This window comes from Anomaloglossus baeobatrachus, chromosome 2 (assembly GCF_048569485.1).
Source record: "Anomaloglossus baeobatrachus isolate aAnoBae1 chromosome 2, aAnoBae1.hap1, whole genome shotgun sequence".
Taxonomy (NCBI): Eukaryota; Metazoa; Chordata; class Amphibia; order Anura; family Aromobatidae; genus Anomaloglossus; species Anomaloglossus baeobatrachus.
The window spans coordinates 357,593,660-357,611,775 of NC_134354.1; the positions used below are offsets into that span (position 1 = coordinate 357,593,660).

The 18,116-nt window shown below is 46.7% G+C and overlaps 1 non-coding gene across 1 annotated transcript; it reads left to right on the forward strand.

The window, feature by feature from the left end:
- Positions 1-17,400: 17,400 nt before the first annotated feature.
- Positions 17,401-17,473, forward strand: TRNAV-AAC (transfer RNA valine (anticodon AAC)). The gene has a single exon. It is a non-coding gene; the product is annotated as a tRNA-Val (tRNA).
- Positions 17,474-18,116: the final 643 nt, after the last annotated feature.

Below are 18,116 nucleotides of genomic sequence, written 5' to 3' on the forward strand. Positions count from 1 at the left end.
TTTAATCCCCAGTGAAACCAATCTGTTCTTAGTGTTGAAATAATACGCTATCCAACTCCAATATATGAAGTTCTCGGCTTTGTAGCAGAATGACGGGATGTTTTGGCTTCCATCACAAACAGAACTACAAATTATTATTTTTTTCCCCTGGCGGTCAAAACTCGTCTCTAATTGCCATTACTTTGCATGATTTCACAGGTTTCATAGTGGAGTGGTCATCATGTCTACTTCAAACGCAGCAGGTCTTGGGTTCAAACCCCAGTAAAAACAAGCCGTTTTCGCTGTTGAAGTAATTTGCTATCAACCTGTAACATATGAAATTCTTTGTTTTGTTGCCAACTGATAATATATTTTGGCTTCCATCACCAAGAGAACTACGATTTTGGGTTTCTTTTTTATTGACCATTTTAGCAGAAAACATAATCCCATATTATAAAAATCCTATTTGTTTCAAAATATATAGTTCCCATAAATACAAAAGCAAAAGACCAAACTATGGAGAAAAAAGTAACACATTCAATATAAACTTCAATTTAAGCAAAATCCCTTTGTAGGAATAAAACTGGTAAAATATGTAATAATAATTGTAAATGTTTCATTAACCAAAAATACTTTCCTTCAGCAATAAAAAGGCCCCGTCAGTCACAATTCTGCTCTGCTAGCCAATACACAGTAACTTTTCGTCAGGTTTCATAGTGTAGTGGTCATCATTTCTGCTTAACACGCAGAAGGTCCTGGGTAGAGTTGAGCGCGGTTCGTGGTTCGAGGTTCTCCAGTTCTAGGCTCGAGTGATTTTGGAGGCTGTTCGAGATCGAACTAGAACTCGAGCTTTTTGCAAAAGCTCGATAGTTCTAGATACGTTCGAGAACGGTTCTAGCAGCAAAAAGCAGGGCTTTTTACAGCTATGGTGTGCAGGAGCCATCGCTGGCAGCCTGCCACAAGCTGGTAACCAAGATAAACATCGGGTATCAAACCAAAGCGCTTTGGTTAATAACCCGATGTTTATCCTAGTTACGTGCAGGAAGCCCACACTTCCCCGCTCAGCTCGCTCCGCCCCCTCCTGCCCGCGGCATGTACACACGTACACACATATACACACACACACACACACACACACACACACACGGTCCCGCTCGGCTTACCTGCGGTCGGCCCGGGGGCAGCAGTCCTTGGCACTGGAAACTGTGGCTGCCGGCTCTTTAAGGCCCGCAGACCACAGCGTTCACTGTGTTCTCCTGCATTGAGCATCATCTGTGGGCGGAGCTACTGCCCGGCGTCCTGCTCGGTCACACAGATGAAGGAGTCACAGTGCCAGCCAGCGACTCCCAGCACATTGCTTCCCTCCGGCGCTGTGTGGGCCCCATCTGCACCGTAACCTGATCAGTATGTGGGACATCACTCCCTCCCCGCCCCTCCCTGTCCCCCCGTGCATGTGTGGGCCCCGCAGAGCCTTGTGTGAGGCCCCCGGAGCCGCGTGTGTGGGCCCCGCAGAGCAAGGTGTGTGTTTGTATGTATGCATGCAGCAGAGCAGTATGCGTGTCTATATGTATGTATATATGCAGCAGAGCAGTATGCGTGTCTGTATGTATGTATGTATATATGCAGCAGAGCAGGATGCGTGTCTGTATGTATGTATATATGCAGCAGAGCAGTATGCGTGTCTGTATGTATGCATGTATATATGCAGCAGAGCAGTATACGTGTCTGTATGTAAGTATATATATATGCAGCAGAGCAGTATACGTGTCTGTATGTATGTATGTATATATGCAGCAGAGCAGTATGCGTGTCTGTATGTATGTATATATGCAGCAGAGCAGTATGCGTGTCTGTATGTATGTATGTATATATGTAGCAGAGTAGTATGAGTGTCTGTATGTATGTATATATATATGCAGCAGAGCAATATGCGTGTCTGTCTGTATGTATGCATGTATGTATGTATGCAGCAGAGCAGTATACGTGTCTGTATGTATGTATATATGTAGCAGAGTAGTATGCGTGTCTGTATGTATATATATATGCAGCAGAGCAATATGCGTGTCTGTCTGTATGTATGCATGTATGTATGCGGCAGAGCAGTATGCGTGTCTGTATGTATGTATGTATATATGCAGCAGAGCAGTATGCGTGTCTGTATGTATGTATATATGCAGCAGAGCAGTATGCGTGTCTGTATGTATGTATGTATATATGTAGCAGAGTAGTATGCGTGTCTGTATGTATGTATATATATATATGCAGCAGAGCAATATGCGTGTCTGTCTGTATGTATGCATGTATGTATGCAGCAGAGCAGTATATGTGTCTGTATGCATGTATATATGTAGCAGAGTAGTATGCGTGTCTGTATGTATATATATATGCAGCAGAGCAATATGCGTGTCTGTATGTATGTATGTATATATGCAGCAGAGCAGTATGCGTGTCTGTATGTATGTATGTATATATGCAGCAGAGCAGTATGCGTGTCTGTATGTATATATGCAGCAGAGCAGTATGCGTGTATGTATGTATATATGCAGCAGAGCAGTATGCGTGTCTGTATGTATGTATGTATGCAACAGAGCAGTATATGTGTCTGTATGTATGTATGTATGTATGCAGCAGAGCAGTATGCGTGTCTGTATGTATGTATATATGCAGCAGAGCAGTATGCGTGTATGTATGTATGTATGTATATATGCAGCAGAGCAGTATGCGTGTATGTATATATGCAGCAGAGCAGTATGCGTGTCTGTATGTATGTATGTATATATGTAGCAGAGTAGTATGCGTGTCTGTCTGTATGTATGCATGTATGTATGCAGCAGAGCAGTATACGTGTCTGTATGTATGTATATGTAGCAGAGCAGTATGCATGTCTGTATGTATGTATATATGCAGCAGAGTAGTATGCGTGTCTGTATGTATGTATATATATATGCAGCAGAGCAATATGCGTGTCTGTCTGTATGTATGCATGTATGTATGCAGCAGAGTAGTATGCGTGTCTGTATGTATGCATGCAGAGCAGTATGCGTGTCTGTCTGTATGTATGTATGTATGTATGCAGAAGAGCAGTATGCGTGTCTGTTTGTATGTATGTATGCATGTATGTATGCAGCAGAGCAGTATGCGTGTCTGTCTGTATGTATGTATGCAGCAGAGCAGTGTGTGTGTGTGTGTCTGTATGTATGTATGCAGCTGAGCAGTATGTGTGTGTCTGTCTATATGTATGTATGTAGCAGAGCAGTGTGTGTGTGTCTGTCTATATGTATGTATGCATGCAGAGCAGTATGTGTGTGTCTGTATGTATGTATGTATGGAGCATAGCAGTGTGTGTCTCTGTATGTATGCATGTATGATGTGTATCTATGTATGTCAGTGTATATGACTGTATAGATTTGTCTGTTTATATGTATTTTTGTGATTTTGTCTTTAAATATGTATATGTACGAGTATGTATCTGTGTATGTGTGTATGTCTGCGTGTTTATGGGGCCCACTGGGACTCTTCCGCCCGGGGCCCACAAAAACCTGGAGCCGGCCCTGCCTGCGGTGATGAAGTCCCGCCATCCCGACCTCAGCGCTGTCACTGTCCTTCATGGCCGCCGCTTGTCACATCACCTTCTCTCGCTTCCGACCCGAGACTGACTAGCGGTGACGACACGGGCCTCTCGCGATTCTTGGCTGTGAAGGCGGCGGTCATTGAACTCAGTGACAGGAGCTGTCAGTGTGCTGGAGATCAGCGCAGGTAATGTACCTCGCTGACAGCAGCACTTGTCATCCCCTGCAGTGACCTGGGCTGACCCATTGATGTTAGCTCAGGTCACTGCACTGCTCTCCCAGCCAATGGGGAACATCCTGATCTTCATTGACTGGGACAGTGTGGATCGTCATGGCAACCCCTTGGATTACACCAGACCTGGATTTGTTTTTCATTCTAATAAAATGGTTAAAGAGGGAATGTTTTGGGGAGTGTTTTTTCAAATAAAAATGTGTTTGTCGTCTATTTTTTTTTATTACTGACTGGGTTGGTGATGTCGGGTATGTGATAGACGCCTGACCTCACCAACCCCAGGGCTTAATGCCAGGTGACATTACACATCTGGTATTAACCCCATATATTACCCCGTTTGCCACCGCACCAGGGCGCGGGATGAGCTGGGGCGAAGCACCAGGATTGGCGCATCTAATGGATGCGCCACTTCTGGGGCGGCTGCGGCCTGCTATTTTTAGGCTGGGGAGAGTCCAATAACCATGGACCTCCCTAGTCTGAGAATATCAGGCCTCAGCTGTCTGCTTTACCTTGGCTGGTGATCCAATTTTGGGGGACCCCTACGTGGTTTTTTTTTTAATTATATATTTAATTTAAAATAACAGCGTGGGGTGCCCTCAGTTTTGGATTACCAGCCAAGGTGAGGTTGGCAGCTGTGGCCTGCAGGCTGCAGCCGTCTGATTTACCCTAGCTGGCTACAAAACTAGGGGGAACCCTACGTCATTTTGTTTTCATTTTTTTGGCTAAATACAAAGCGAAGCACCCCTTAGTGCCACATGAAAGGCACCAAAGGGTGCTCCACTTTTTCTCCACTTTTTCTCCACTTCTTCTCCACTTCTCCACTTTTTCTCCACTTTTTCTCCACTTTTTATCCATTTTTTTCTCCACTTTTTCTCCACTTTTTATCCACTTTTTAGCCATTTTTTTCTCCACTTTTTCTCAACTTTTTCTTCACTTTTTCTCCACTTGTTATCAATTTTTTCTCCACTTTTTCTCCACTTTTTCTCCGTTCTTTTTCTATGGTCGGTCTACCCATTAGCTCTGCCATGCATACTGTAGCTCTACACCTACTGCACATGTTACTTTATGATTGACATCTTTTTCGTACCAGAGCTGTCTAAGCCTACTCTGACCCCATATTTATCATTACTATATTGTCCTTGTACTGTATTATGACATTTGTATCATGTGTTTCATTTCTTGCTGTGTTGCAATTTTTTTGCTGCATCCCAATTGTACCTCTACATTGTTCGAGTTTATGTTATTGTTCTCTCACTCTTATGTGATACTGATTATTGTCATTTTTCATGATTACATGCAGATAAGTCCAATCTGACGAAGGCTCAGGCCGAAACGTCATTTGTAACTTGTTTTGGACAAAAACATATATGCTTATGAAAAAAATTTTTTTCTTAATACGGACCAATAAAGAGTGATTTTGCATTACTATCCATTGTGACTTACTGACTTAGTCTGGGAGATTTAGAGTGCCAAGGTTACTCACTAATTTTATCTATTATTACCTCTGAGCACCTATATACCAGTGAGCAGAGCTTCCTCTACAGTAGTTCTCCTGATTAGGCATGCCCTTACCTCATGAGCAGGGCATTGCAGCTTTGGTAGCAACCATTACGACATGGACTCTGCTGCTGTGGACCCGGGGAGAGTGAGTGCAGATTCATTGCACCCACACTCCTCACATGAAGGGTCCGCACTCCTAGAAAATGGGGGATACATTCCCTGAGTGTCTCCCCCCCATATTCTAGACGGTCCAGAGTCGTCGTGGGACCCCTTTATTTTTTTTCTTACAATAAATTGGTGAAAGAGGAAATGTTTTGGGGACTGTTTTTTCAAATAAATTTCTTTTGTCAATTTTTTTTTTTTGTTAGTACTGACAGTTTATGATGTTGGGTATCTAATAGACGCCATAACATCACAAACTGCTGGGCTTGATCTCAGGTGACTTTACAGCTAGTATCAACCTGATTTATTGCCCCGTTTGCCACTGCACCAGGGCACGGGATGAGCTGGGGTGAAGCGCCAGGATTGGCGCATCTAGTGGATGCGCCACGTCTGGGGTGCCTGCGGCCTGCTATTTTTAGGCTGTGAAGGCCCAATAACTATGTACCTTCTTACCCTGAGAATACCAGACCACAGCTGTCCGCTTTACCTTGGCTGGTGATCCAATTTGGGGGGGACCCTACTTTTATTGTGTAATTATTAATATTTATAAAATAATTATAAAAAAGAGCCTGAGGGGACCTCCACATTGGATCCCCAACCACGGTAAAGCTGCCAGCTGTGGTTTTCAGGCTACAGCCGTCTGCTTTACCTTAGCTGGCTATCAAAAATGGGGGGATTCAACGTCATTTTTTTTTTAAATATTTTTTAAATAGAAAAAATTAATGGGCTTCCCTGTATTTTGATTGCCAACCAAGGTAACGGCAGGCAGACTGGGGTGGCAACCCATAGCTGTCTGCTTTATCTGCGCTGAGAATCAAAAATACCGCAGAGCGCTACGTCATTTTTTTAAAGATTTATTTTTACAGCACTGTGATGTCCAGCAATCAAAATACAGGGAAGCCCATTTTGTTTTTAGTTATTTAAATAAATAATTAAAAAAAAATATATATGGGCTCCCGCTGCATTTTTTGTATTGCTAGGTAAGGGTAATCCAAGCAGCTACTGGCTGCTAACCCCCACTGCTTGGTGTTACCTTCACTGGCAATGGAAAATCCTGGGAAGCATTTTTTTTTTTTTTTGACAAAAAACTACAAAAAAAGGACGTGAGCTTCGCCATATTTTTGTATGCTAGCCAGATATAGCAGGCAGGTGCTGGAAGAGTTGGATACAGCGCCAGAAGATGGCGCTTCTATGAAAATGCCATTTTCTGAGGCGGCTGCAGACTGCAATTCGCAGCAGTGGGGCCCAGAAAGCTCAGGCCAACCTGTGCTGCGGATTCCAATCCCCAGCTGCCTAGTTGTACCTGGCTGGACACAAAAATGGGGCGAAGCCTACGTCATTTGTTTTCTAATTATTTAATGAAATTCATAAAATAATAAAAAAAGGGCTTCCCTTTATTTTTGGTTCCCAGCCGGGTACAAATAGGCAACTGGGGGTTGGGGGCAGCCGTACCTCCCTGCTGTACCTGGCTAGCATACAAAAATATGGCGAAGCCCACATAATTTTATCAGGGGGCAAAAAACTTCTGCATACAGTCCTGGATGGAGTATGCTGAGCCTTGTAGTTCTGCAGCTGCTGTGTGTCTGTATGGAGAAGAGCAGACAGCAGCTGCAGAACTACAAGGCTCAGCATACTCCATCCAGGACTGTATGCAGAATTTTTTTGCCCAATAAAAAAATGACGTGGGCTTCGCCATATTTTTGTATGCTAGCCAGGTACAGCAGGCAGCCACGGGCTGCCTCCAACCCCCAGTTGCCTATTTGTACCCGGCTGGGAACCAAAAATATAGGGAAGCCCGTTTTTTTTAATTATTTCACTTATTTCATGAAATAATTAAAAAACAAATGACGTGGGCTTCGCCCCATTTTTTGTGTCCAGCCGGGTACAACTAGGCAGCTGGGGATTGGAATCCGCAGCACAGGTTAGCCCGAGGTTTCTGGGCGCCTCTGCTGCGAATTTCAGTCCGCAGCCGTCCCAGAAAATGGCGCTCTCATAGAAGCGCCATCATCTGGCGCTGTATCCAACTCTTCCAACAGCCCTGAAGCCGGGTGCCTTGTTGGGTAATCATGAGTTAATGCTGGCTTTGTTTTACTAGCCAGTATTAAGCCAGAGATTCTTAATGTCAGGCACGTTTGACCCGGCCATTAAGAATCTCCAATAAAGGGTTAAAAAAAAACACCACACAGAGAAAAAAATACTTTAATAGAAATAAATACACAGACACATTAGAGACTCCATCTTTATTACCCCCTGTCAGCCCTCCACGATCCTGCTCTTCTGTCTTCTTTCTTTCTAGTGTAGTAGTAGTGACGATTGTAGTGAGGATGAGGTTCACCAGCTCATCACTTGGGGCTGAGGAACCTCATCCTCACTACAATCCTCACTAGTGTAGTAGTAGTGATGATTGTAGTGAGGATGAGTTTACCCAGCTCATCACTTGGGGCTGAGGAACCTCATCCTCACTACAATCCTCACTAGTGTAGTAGTAGTGACGATTGTAGTGAGGATGAGTTTACCCAGATCATAACTTGGGGCTGAGGAACCTCATCCTCACTACCATCATCACTAGTGTAGTAGTAGTGACGATTGTAGTGAGGATGAGTTTACCCAGCTCATCACTTGGGGCTGAGGAACCTCATCCTCACTACAATCATCACTAGTGTAGTAGTAGTGATGATTGTAGTGAGGATGAGTTTACCCAGCTCATCACTTGGGGCTGAGGAACCTCATCCTCACTACAATCCTCACTAGTGTAGTAGTAGTGACGATTGTAGTGAGGATGAGTTTACCCAGCTCATCACTTGGGGCTGAGGAACCTCATCCTCACTACAATCGGGAAGCAGCGTGCAGCCTTCACTCCGTGAGTGATCAGTGCTGGCTGTCAGCGGTAACAGCGGTAACGCTGACAGACGCGTTACCATAGCAACGGTGCTCTCGGAGCCGCGGTTAGCGGTGACATCACCGCTAACTGCGTTGCTATGGCAACGGTGATCTCCGTTAATGACCGGCTGTGTCAGCCGGTCCCTAACGGAATGGGGAGTCGACCGTGTGCTAGAGCATGTCGCCGGTACACGGCGATACACATATGTGCACCGTGTACCGGAGAGATGCACTCGCAGGTCCTACATGACGCGTCATAGTCATGTGACCAGTCTGTAGCCAATGAGATTATAGCCACGTGACTGGTCACATGGCTATTTTGACGTCATGATAGGTCCTGCATCTGAGCTGGCAGTGCTGGTCACGGGGAGGATTCAGCGATCATCGGATGGAATAGCGGCAGGAGACAGAGTACAGGAGGGATCGCGGGGACCGGTAAGTGTTATGGCAATGTTTATTTACTGTTTGTGTACATTTATAATGCATTTTTATGTGTTTGTGATTGCCTCCCATTATAGCCTATTGGTTCGAGTTCGGTTCGTCGAACGTTCGACGAACCGAACTCGAACAGGACCCCCGTTCGGCGAACCGACTCGAGCCGAACCGTGATCGGTTCACTCATCTCTAGTCCTGGGTTCAATCCCCAGTGAAACCAATCTGTTCTTAGTGTTGAAATAATACGCTATCCAACTCCAATATATGAAGTTCTCGGCTTTGTTGCCGAATGACGGGATGTTTTGGCTTCCATCACAAACAGAACTACAAATTATTTTTTTTTTTTCCCCTGGCAGTCAAAACTCGTCTCTAAATGCCATTACTTTGCAGGATTTCACAGGTTTCATAGTGGAGTCGTCATCACGTCTACTTTACACGCGGAAGGTCCTGGGTTCAATCCCCAGTAAAAACAAGCCGTTTTCGCTGTTGAAGTAATTTGCTATCAACCTGTAACATATGAAATTCTTTGTTTTGTTGCCAACTAATAATATATTTTGGCTTCCATCACCAAGAGAACTACGATTTTGGGTTTCTTTTTTATTGACCATTTTAGCAGAAAACATAATCCCATATTATAAAAATCCTATTTGTTTCAAAATATATAGTTCCCATAAATACAAAAGCAAAAGACCAAACTATGGAGAAAAAAGTAACACATTCAATATAAACTTCAATTTAAGCAAAATCCCTTTGTAGGAATAAAACTGGTAAAATATGTAATAATAATTGTAAATGTTTCATTAACCAAAAATACTTTCCTTCAGCAATAAAAAGGCCCCGTCAGTCACAATTCTGCTCTGCTAGCCAATACACAATAACTTTTTGTAAGGTTTCATAGTGTAGTGGTCATCACGTCTGCTTAACATAGGGTATGCATATTCCTATGTGTCTTTTGGTGTCTTTGTCTTTTGTTTTTTGTGAATTTTGTATTTGAGACATTTCTTGTCTGTATACAATGTATTTCATTGTGCATTCTCCATTGTGATTGTTTTTAATTGTGGTTTGGGTTGCAGCCTGTCTGGGCGCTCCTATTTAAGGTGTGACGTTCCCTTTCCACATGTGGACCTGTGGAAGCCTAATCAAGGCGAAACGGCCGTCGTCCTCTCTTGGGAGCCGCCAGGAAGGTTGCCTCCAGCCCTCCTCTCACCCATGCACCTGACCAAATAAACGTTTTCCAGCACAAGTACAGCGGATGGAGTGCGGTCTTTTTCTTACCTCTCCCACTACCTTCGGATCTTCAGTGCTGACATGCACCCCCGCTCTGGATTAATCACTTTGCAGCTTGGCAGCTACATCCCTCCGGATACATGCAGTACCGCAGGTAAAAACGCGGAATGGTGCTGGACCATCCCCCCTTTTTTCTTTGAATCTTATTGCGTCCATGCTTGCATTTAAAAACCGTACGTGTGTGCCTGTCGGTGGCAGCGTACAGGTGCACGTTTTGCACAAACTATTATATAACGCACAAGTCTAGTGAATAATACACGTCAGTCAGCAGTGGCTGATAGTGTCAGACTTCTCAGTAATTGTCGCTCCTAAAAACCTGTTAGGTTCTTATTGCGTCCATGCTTGCATTTAAAAACCGCACGTGTGTGCCTGTCGGTGGCAGCGTACAGGTGCACGTTTTGCACAAACTATTATATAACGCACAAGTCTAGTGTATAATACACGTCAGTCAGCAGTGGCTGATAGTGTCAGACTTCTCAGTAATTGTCGCTCCTAAAAACCTGTTAGGTTCTTATTGCGTCCATGCTTGCATTTAAAAACCGCACGTGTGTGCCTGTCGGTGGCAGCGTACAGGTGCACGTTTTGCACAAACTATTATATAACGCACAAGTCTAGTGTATAATACACGTCAGTCAGCAGTGGCTGATAGTGTCAGACTTCTCAGTAATTGTCGCTCCTAAAAACCTGTTAGGTTCTTATTGCGTCCATGCTTGCATTTAAAAACCGCACGTGTGTGCCTGTCGGTGGCAGCGTACAGGTGCACGTTTTGCACAAACTATTATATAACGCACAAGTCTAGTGTATAATACACGTCAGTCAGCAGTGGCTGATAGTGTCAGACTTCTCAGTAATTGTCGCTCCTAAAAACCTGTTAGGTTCTTATTGCGTCCATGCTTGCATTTAAAAACCGCACGTGTGTGCCTGTCGGTGGCAGCGTACAGGTGCACGTTTTGCACAAACTATTATATAACGCACAAGTCTAGTGAATAATACACGTCAGTCAGCAGTGGCTGATAGTGTCAGACTTCTCAGTAATTGTCGCTCCTAAAAACCTGTTAGGTTCTTATTGCGTCCGTGCTTGCATTTAAAAACCGCACGTGTGTGGCAGTCGGTGGCAGCGTCAGGCTCCATATTGTCCCTGGATAGAGACGTGCATGATGGCCTGTAAACCTGAAGTGCCCATTGTAAGGCAGTGGGTCTATTGTAGTATAGCCCTTAGGCAGGGCAGCCAAAAATTTGGAGGCTCCACATTGTCCCTGGATAGAGATGTGCATAAGGGCCTCAAAACATTGTTCCCATTGCAAAGGAGCGGGTCTCCTGTCGTTGTAATGCCCATTCTGAAAGAATGGTCGAAAAAATTTACCACTGGGGGTATACCTGAAACAACGGCCTAACTATTGTAACGGTCAGTCATCATGATGGCGCATGAGGAGAAGGAGGAGCAGTCCAGCGATTAGCCAAAGTCCAGAACTGTGTACCCATGGGTGAGTGTAGGTACATGGCAAACTTTAAATTCCGCTCTCATTTGCTGGTGGTGTGGTGAAGTCTGGCCCAATCCAACCCTTGTTCATCTTGATCAGAGTCAGCCTGTCAGCATTTACAGTTGACAGGCAGGTGCGTTTATCTGTAATGATTCCACCTGCGGCACTAAAAACACGCTCTGACAAAACGCTAGCGGCAGGGCAGGCCAGGACTTCCAAGGCGTAGAGAGCCAATTCATGCCACGTGTTCAGCTTGGATACCCATTAATTGTAAGGCACAGAGGAATGTCGGAGTACAGTTGTTTGATCTGCAAGGTACTCCTTGAGCATCTGGGCAAACTTAGGATTTTTTGTGGCACTACCCCGCACCTCAGGGGCTGTGGTATGTGAGGGCCTGAGAAAACTGTCCCACATCTTAAAGACTGTTCCCCTACCTCTGGCGGATTGGACTTGTGCCCCTCTCGGCTGTACGCCTTGGTTGTCCACTGATTCCTGACCTATGCCGCTAGCGTTTTGTGAGGGGAATGCTTTGCCTACTTCCGTGACTATGGCCTTCTGGAACTGCTGCATTTTGCCTGACCTCTTCGCCTCGGGAATAAGAGACATAAAGTTCTCCTTGTAGCGTGGGTCTAACAGTGTTACCAACCAGTAATGATTGTCGGCAAAGATGTTCTTAACGCGAGGGTCACGAGACAGGCAGCTTACCATAAAGTCAGCCATGTGTGCCAGACTCTTAACAGCCATCACTTCAGTATCCTGACCAACACGATGACTGAACATGCTGTCCTCCTCCTCCTCCTCCTCCTCATCTACCCTGTCCTCTGGCCAGCCACGCTGAACCGAGGATATGACTGCATGTCATATCCTCAATTTGGCCAGAGAGTTGCTCCATGTCTTCATCCTCCTCCTCGTCATAGTCCTCCACTGCACGTTGTGATGAGACGAGGCTGGGCTGTGTGTTATCACCCACACCCACTACTGTTTCTTGCTCAAACTCATCGCGCTCCGCCTGCAATGCATCATGGTTGTTTTTTGAGCAGAGACCATTTTAGAAGGCAGAGAAGCGGTATGGTGACGATAATAATGTCGTCATCGCCGCTCACCATCTTGGTGGAGTCCTCAAACTTTTGGCGGATGGTACATAGGTCGGACATCCATCTCCACTCCTCAGGTGTTATGTGTGGAGTTTGACCCATTTCCCGACGGCTTAGGTGATGCAGGTACTCAACAACTGCCCTCTTCTGCTCACATATCATGACCAACATGTGCAGAGTTGAATTCCAACGCGTGGGGACATCACACACCAGTCTGTGAGCCGGAAGATGCAAATGGCGCTGAAAGCCGGCAAGGCCGGCTGAAGCAGTAGGTGACTTTCGAAAATGTGCAGACAGGCGGCGAACGTTTACCAGCAGATCAGACAGCTCTGGGTATGACTTTAGAAAACGCTGAACCACGAGGTTGAGCACATGGGCCACACATGGAACATGTGTCAGCTGGCCTCGCCTCAAAGCCGCCACCAGGTTCCGGCCATTGTCACACACAACCTTTCCTGGCTTTAGGTTCAGAGGTGTGAGCCAGTGATCTGCCTGCTTTTTCAGAGCTGTCCACACCTCTTCTGCATTGTGGGGTTTGTCACCTATGCAGATTAGCTTCAGCACAGCCTGTTGCCGCTTCGCCGAGGCAGTGCTGCAGTGCTTCTGTGTCGCCCTGGACAAGCCAGGGGCCACAGAGCACAACACTTACACACCCCACACTCCCTGCAGGCATATCATAGTCAAAACACCAAATCCTTGTTGCCTTCCCCAGGGGCTGTTGTCCACACCAGGGGGTGGAGCCAGGCGGTTGGTCTCCACCCACCAAGGAGGAGGGAAAACACAGGCAGTGAAAGTTAAGCTAAGGAAGTGGAAGCAGGAAAGTAGTAGAGAGGAGAAAAGTGACAGCAAAGAGCCTGAAGTTGGTCCGGGTGTGTGGCCCGGACAGGACAGCAAGGTTGGCAGGATGTGGTGACCGTCTGCAGTGGAGGCCGATTGGAGTCTGCCGTAAGGACCGTGGACGGGTGGTGACCTGGCCGTACCGGACCGGTATACAAAGAGAAGACAGCACCATTGGCAGGGGCCTTTCGGATCCCGGCAAGGCTTGGTGTCACCGTGAATTTGCCAAATCCGTTAGTGAAGGGGACCTCAGGGTTTCCAAACAGCCAAGTCACGATAGAAGGCAACCGTCCAACCGTGAAGGGGAGACACCGCCACCGCCAAGGGCAACCGTCTCCCAGGGCCAGCGCCTGTGGGCAAAAGGTGCTCCTCCGGCCCATATCCAGGTCGGGGAGCGGGTTACCGGTGGGAAACCATCACTACCAACACTGAACTTAGGTGCAGGGAGAGACAGTCATCACTAACCTGCAGGGAGGAACAACCGCAGCCGTCCGAGGGACCCGTCCATCCAGCCACTTGTTTTACCGTGAACTGTGTCATCATCATTGGGCTGAGTGAGTACCTCCGTGCCGTGCGGCACAGCGCTGCCTCTGCGACCCTGCACCTCATCAGGCCCCGCAACCCGCCTGTCATCCATCTCTACCCCATCACCGGGCCCCGGGACAACCAACCCCCCTACCCACGGAGGGGAGAAATAACAACAAAGCTGCTCCCTGTCACAGGCTCCCGGGATCCACGTCCAGAGCAGCGGTGGTGTCCACACAATCACCACAACCGTGGGTGGCGTCACGGACAATATCCCCAAAACCCAAACCACCCCTTTTCACTCACGGGCGAGGAGCGCCGCTCGAGCCTCCGGGATCCGGCCATCGCTCGAGCCACCGAGCAGCAGCAGCCGTAGAGCAGCGGCAGCCGGACCCGAGCAGTGGGAGAGCGCAGCGTCCCCTCCTCCGCCCGCGACACTTCCAGCTTGGGACTGGTGTGGAGGGTAAAGTGGATGAGGATGCGCAGGAGGAGGAGGAGGCTGAGGAGCATGACATTCTGGAGCTGTAGAGTGTGGGTGAAACCCTGACTGAGGTAGGGCCTGCAAAACTTGGTGTGTGAAGGACGTGTTCCGTCCCTCGCTCAGACTGGGTCCCAGCTTCCACAATATTAACCCAGTGTGACGTCAACGAGATGTAGCGGCCTTGCCCACATGCACTTGTCCACGTGCCTGTGGTTAGGTGGACTTTGGCTGAAACAGCGTTGTTCAGGGCACGTGTGATGTTTTGTGACACTTGGTTATGCAATGCGGGGACGGCACACCGGGAGAAATAGTGGCGGCTGGGGACCGAGTAACGTGGGACAGCTGCCACCATCAGGTCGCGGAATGCTTCTGTCTCAACCAGCCTAAGAGGCAACATTTCCAGCGCAAGCAGTCGCGAAATGTTAGCATTTAGAAGTGTGGCATGTGGGGCGTTGGCAGTGTATTTGCGCCTGCGTTCAAAGGTTTGCTGAATGGATAACTGAACGCTGCGCTGGGACAAGGACGTGCTTGATGATGGTGTTATTTCTGCGTGGGCAACTGCAGGTGCAGGGCCGGAGGAGGCTTGTTCGCGGGCAGCATGGACAGGGGATTGGCTCGCATGCACAACAAGCGAAGATGTAGCAGTGACATCAGCAAGCACTGCTCCTCGACTCTGTTGTACATCCCACAAAGTCGGGTGCTTGGCTGACATGTGCCTGATCATTCTGGTGGTGGTCAGGCTGCTAGCTTTGGTACCCCTGCTGATGCTGGCACGGCAGGTGTTGCAAATGGCCTTTTTAGAATTATCTGGAGCCAACTTAAAAAACTGCCAGACTCGGGAAGACCTAACATTTGTACAGGCACCTTGTGTCGTGTTGTTCCGGGGAACAGTTGCCTGATGTCTTCCTGCGGCCACCACCCTGCTTCTTACTGCCTGTTGGGATGCTACGCCTCCCTCCCCCTGTGCACTGCTGTCCTCGCTCTGCATATCCTCCTACCAGGTTGGGTCAGTTACTGGATCATCCACCACGTCGTCTTCCTCTTCCGCACCCTGCTCCTCCTGACTTCCTGACAATTGTGTCTCATCATCGTCCACCCCTTGTTGAGACACGTTGCCAACTTCGTGAGAACGTGGCTGCTCAAATATTTGGGCATCTGTACATACAATCTAGTCATGGCCCACTTCAACAGGAGCTGGCGAGAGGCCAGAATGTGTGAATGGAAACGTGAACGAACAGCTCTTCCGAGTGTCCAAGTGTGGGATCAGTAATGTCCGTGGACGTGTACTCGGCCTGGTGGTAGGAAGGAGGATCAGGTTCTAAAATGTGCGGTGCAGTATCACGGCTACTGACACTTGACCGTGTGGAAGACAGAGTGTTTGTGGTGGTGCCAATCTGACTGGAAGCATGATCCGCTATCCAACTAACAACCTGTTGACACTGGTCTTGGTTCAAGAGCGGTGTACTGCTGCAGTCCCCAAGGATTTGGGACAGGACGTGCGAGCGAGTAGATGTGGCCCTTTGTTGTGGCGAAATTAGAGCTTGCACACGACCTCGGTCTCTGCCTTCACCACCATCACGTCCACTTCCTTGTTCATTGACAATGCCCTTGCGCATTTTGCAATGCTGTGCTTATGTGTATTCATTAGACTTGTGCGTTATATCCAAGTTTTTGCAAAACGCACACAAGTGCAGCGGAAAGCTGCCACCAACAGGCACACATGTGCGGTTTTTAAATGCAAGCACGGAGGCACTAAGAACCTAACAGGTCTCTATCCAGGGACAACGTGGAGCCTCCCAATTTTTGGCTGCCCTGCCAAAGGGCTATACTACAATAGACCCACTTCCTTTCAATGGGCACTTCATGTTTACAGGCCCTCATGCACGTCTCTATCCAGGGACAACGTGGAGCCTCCCAATTTTTGGCTGCCCTGCCTAAGGGCTATACTACAATAGACCCACTTCCTTACAATGGGCACTTCATGTTTACAGGCCCTCATGCACGTCTCTATCCAGGGACAACGTGGAGCCTCCCAATTTTTGGCTGCCCTGCCTAAGGGCTATACTACAATAGACCCACTTCCTTACAATGGGCACTTCATGTTTACAGGCCCTCATGCACGTCTCTATCCAGGGACAACGTGGAGCCTCCCAATTTTTGGCTGCCCTGCCAAAGGGCTATACTACAATAGACCCACTTCCTTACAATGGGCACTTCAGGTTTACAGGCCCTCATGCACATGTGTATGCAGGGGCATTGGTGAACCTCACAATTTTGGACTGCCCTGGCAAAGGAAAATACTACAAAGACTCACTTCCTCAAAATGGGCACATTAGACTCAAGAGGCCTTCATGTACGTCTCTTCTCAGGGACATCGGAGTGCCACACAATGTTTTACGTAAAATCTTTCATGTATTAATCTCAAAAAGTAACATACACCAGCTCTATCTCACTATTGGGTATGTGCCCTTAACATTTCTGCCATGAAAAATCATTTTGGGGTCATTTTGGAAGGTTTTCTGGTGAGTCCGTAAAAATGGCGTAAAACGCGGACAAAATTGTTCACAGCTGTGACTTTTGAGTGATAAATGCTTCAAGGGGTCTTCCCCATGCTGTTGCCATGTCATTTGAGCACTCTTCTGAGACTTTTGTGCCATTTTTAGGGCTTCTACATGCTGCCGGGGGTCATTTCACAAAAATACTCGGGTCTCCCATAGGATAACATTGGGCTCGGTGCTCGGGCCGAGTACACGAGTATCTTGTGATGCTCGGCCCGAGCCTCGAGCACCCGAGCTTTTTAGTACTCGCTCATCACTAGTAAAATATGTAATATTAATTGTAAATGTTTCATTAACCAACAATACTTTCCTTCAGCAATAAAAAGGCCCCGTCAGTCACAATTCTGCTCTGCTAGCCAATACACAGTAACTTTTTGTCAGGTTTCATAGTGTAGTGGTCATCACGTCTGCTTAACACGCAGAAGGTCCTGGGTTCAATCCCCAGTGAAACCAATCTGTTCTTAGTGTTGAAATAATATGCTATCCAACTACAAAATATGAAGTTCTTGGCTTTGTTGCCGAATGACGGGATGTTTTGGCTTCCATCACAAACAGATCTACAAATTATTTTTTTTTTTTTACCCTGGCGGTCAAAACTCGTCTCTAAATGCCATTACTTTGCCGGATTTCACAGGTTTCATAGTGGAGTCATCATCACGTCTACTTCACACGCAGAAGGTATTGGGTTCAATCCCCAGTAAAAACAAGCCGTTTTCGCTGTTGAAGTAATTTGCTATCAACCTGTAACATATGAAATTCTTTGTTTTGTTGCCAACTGATAATATATTTTGGCTTCCATCACCAAGAGAACTACGATTTTGGGTTTCTTTTTTATTGACCATTTTAGCAGAAAACATAATCCCATATTATAAAAATCCTGTTTGTTTCAAAATATATAGTTCCTTTAAATACAAACGCAAACAACTAAACTATGTGGAAAAAAGTAACACATTCAATGTAAACTTCCTTTTAAGCAAAATCCCTTTGTAGGAATAAAACTGGTAAAATATGTAATAAAAATTGTAAATGTTTCATTAACCAAAAATACTTTCCTTCAGCAATAAAAAGGCCCCGTCAGTCACAATTCTGCTCTGCT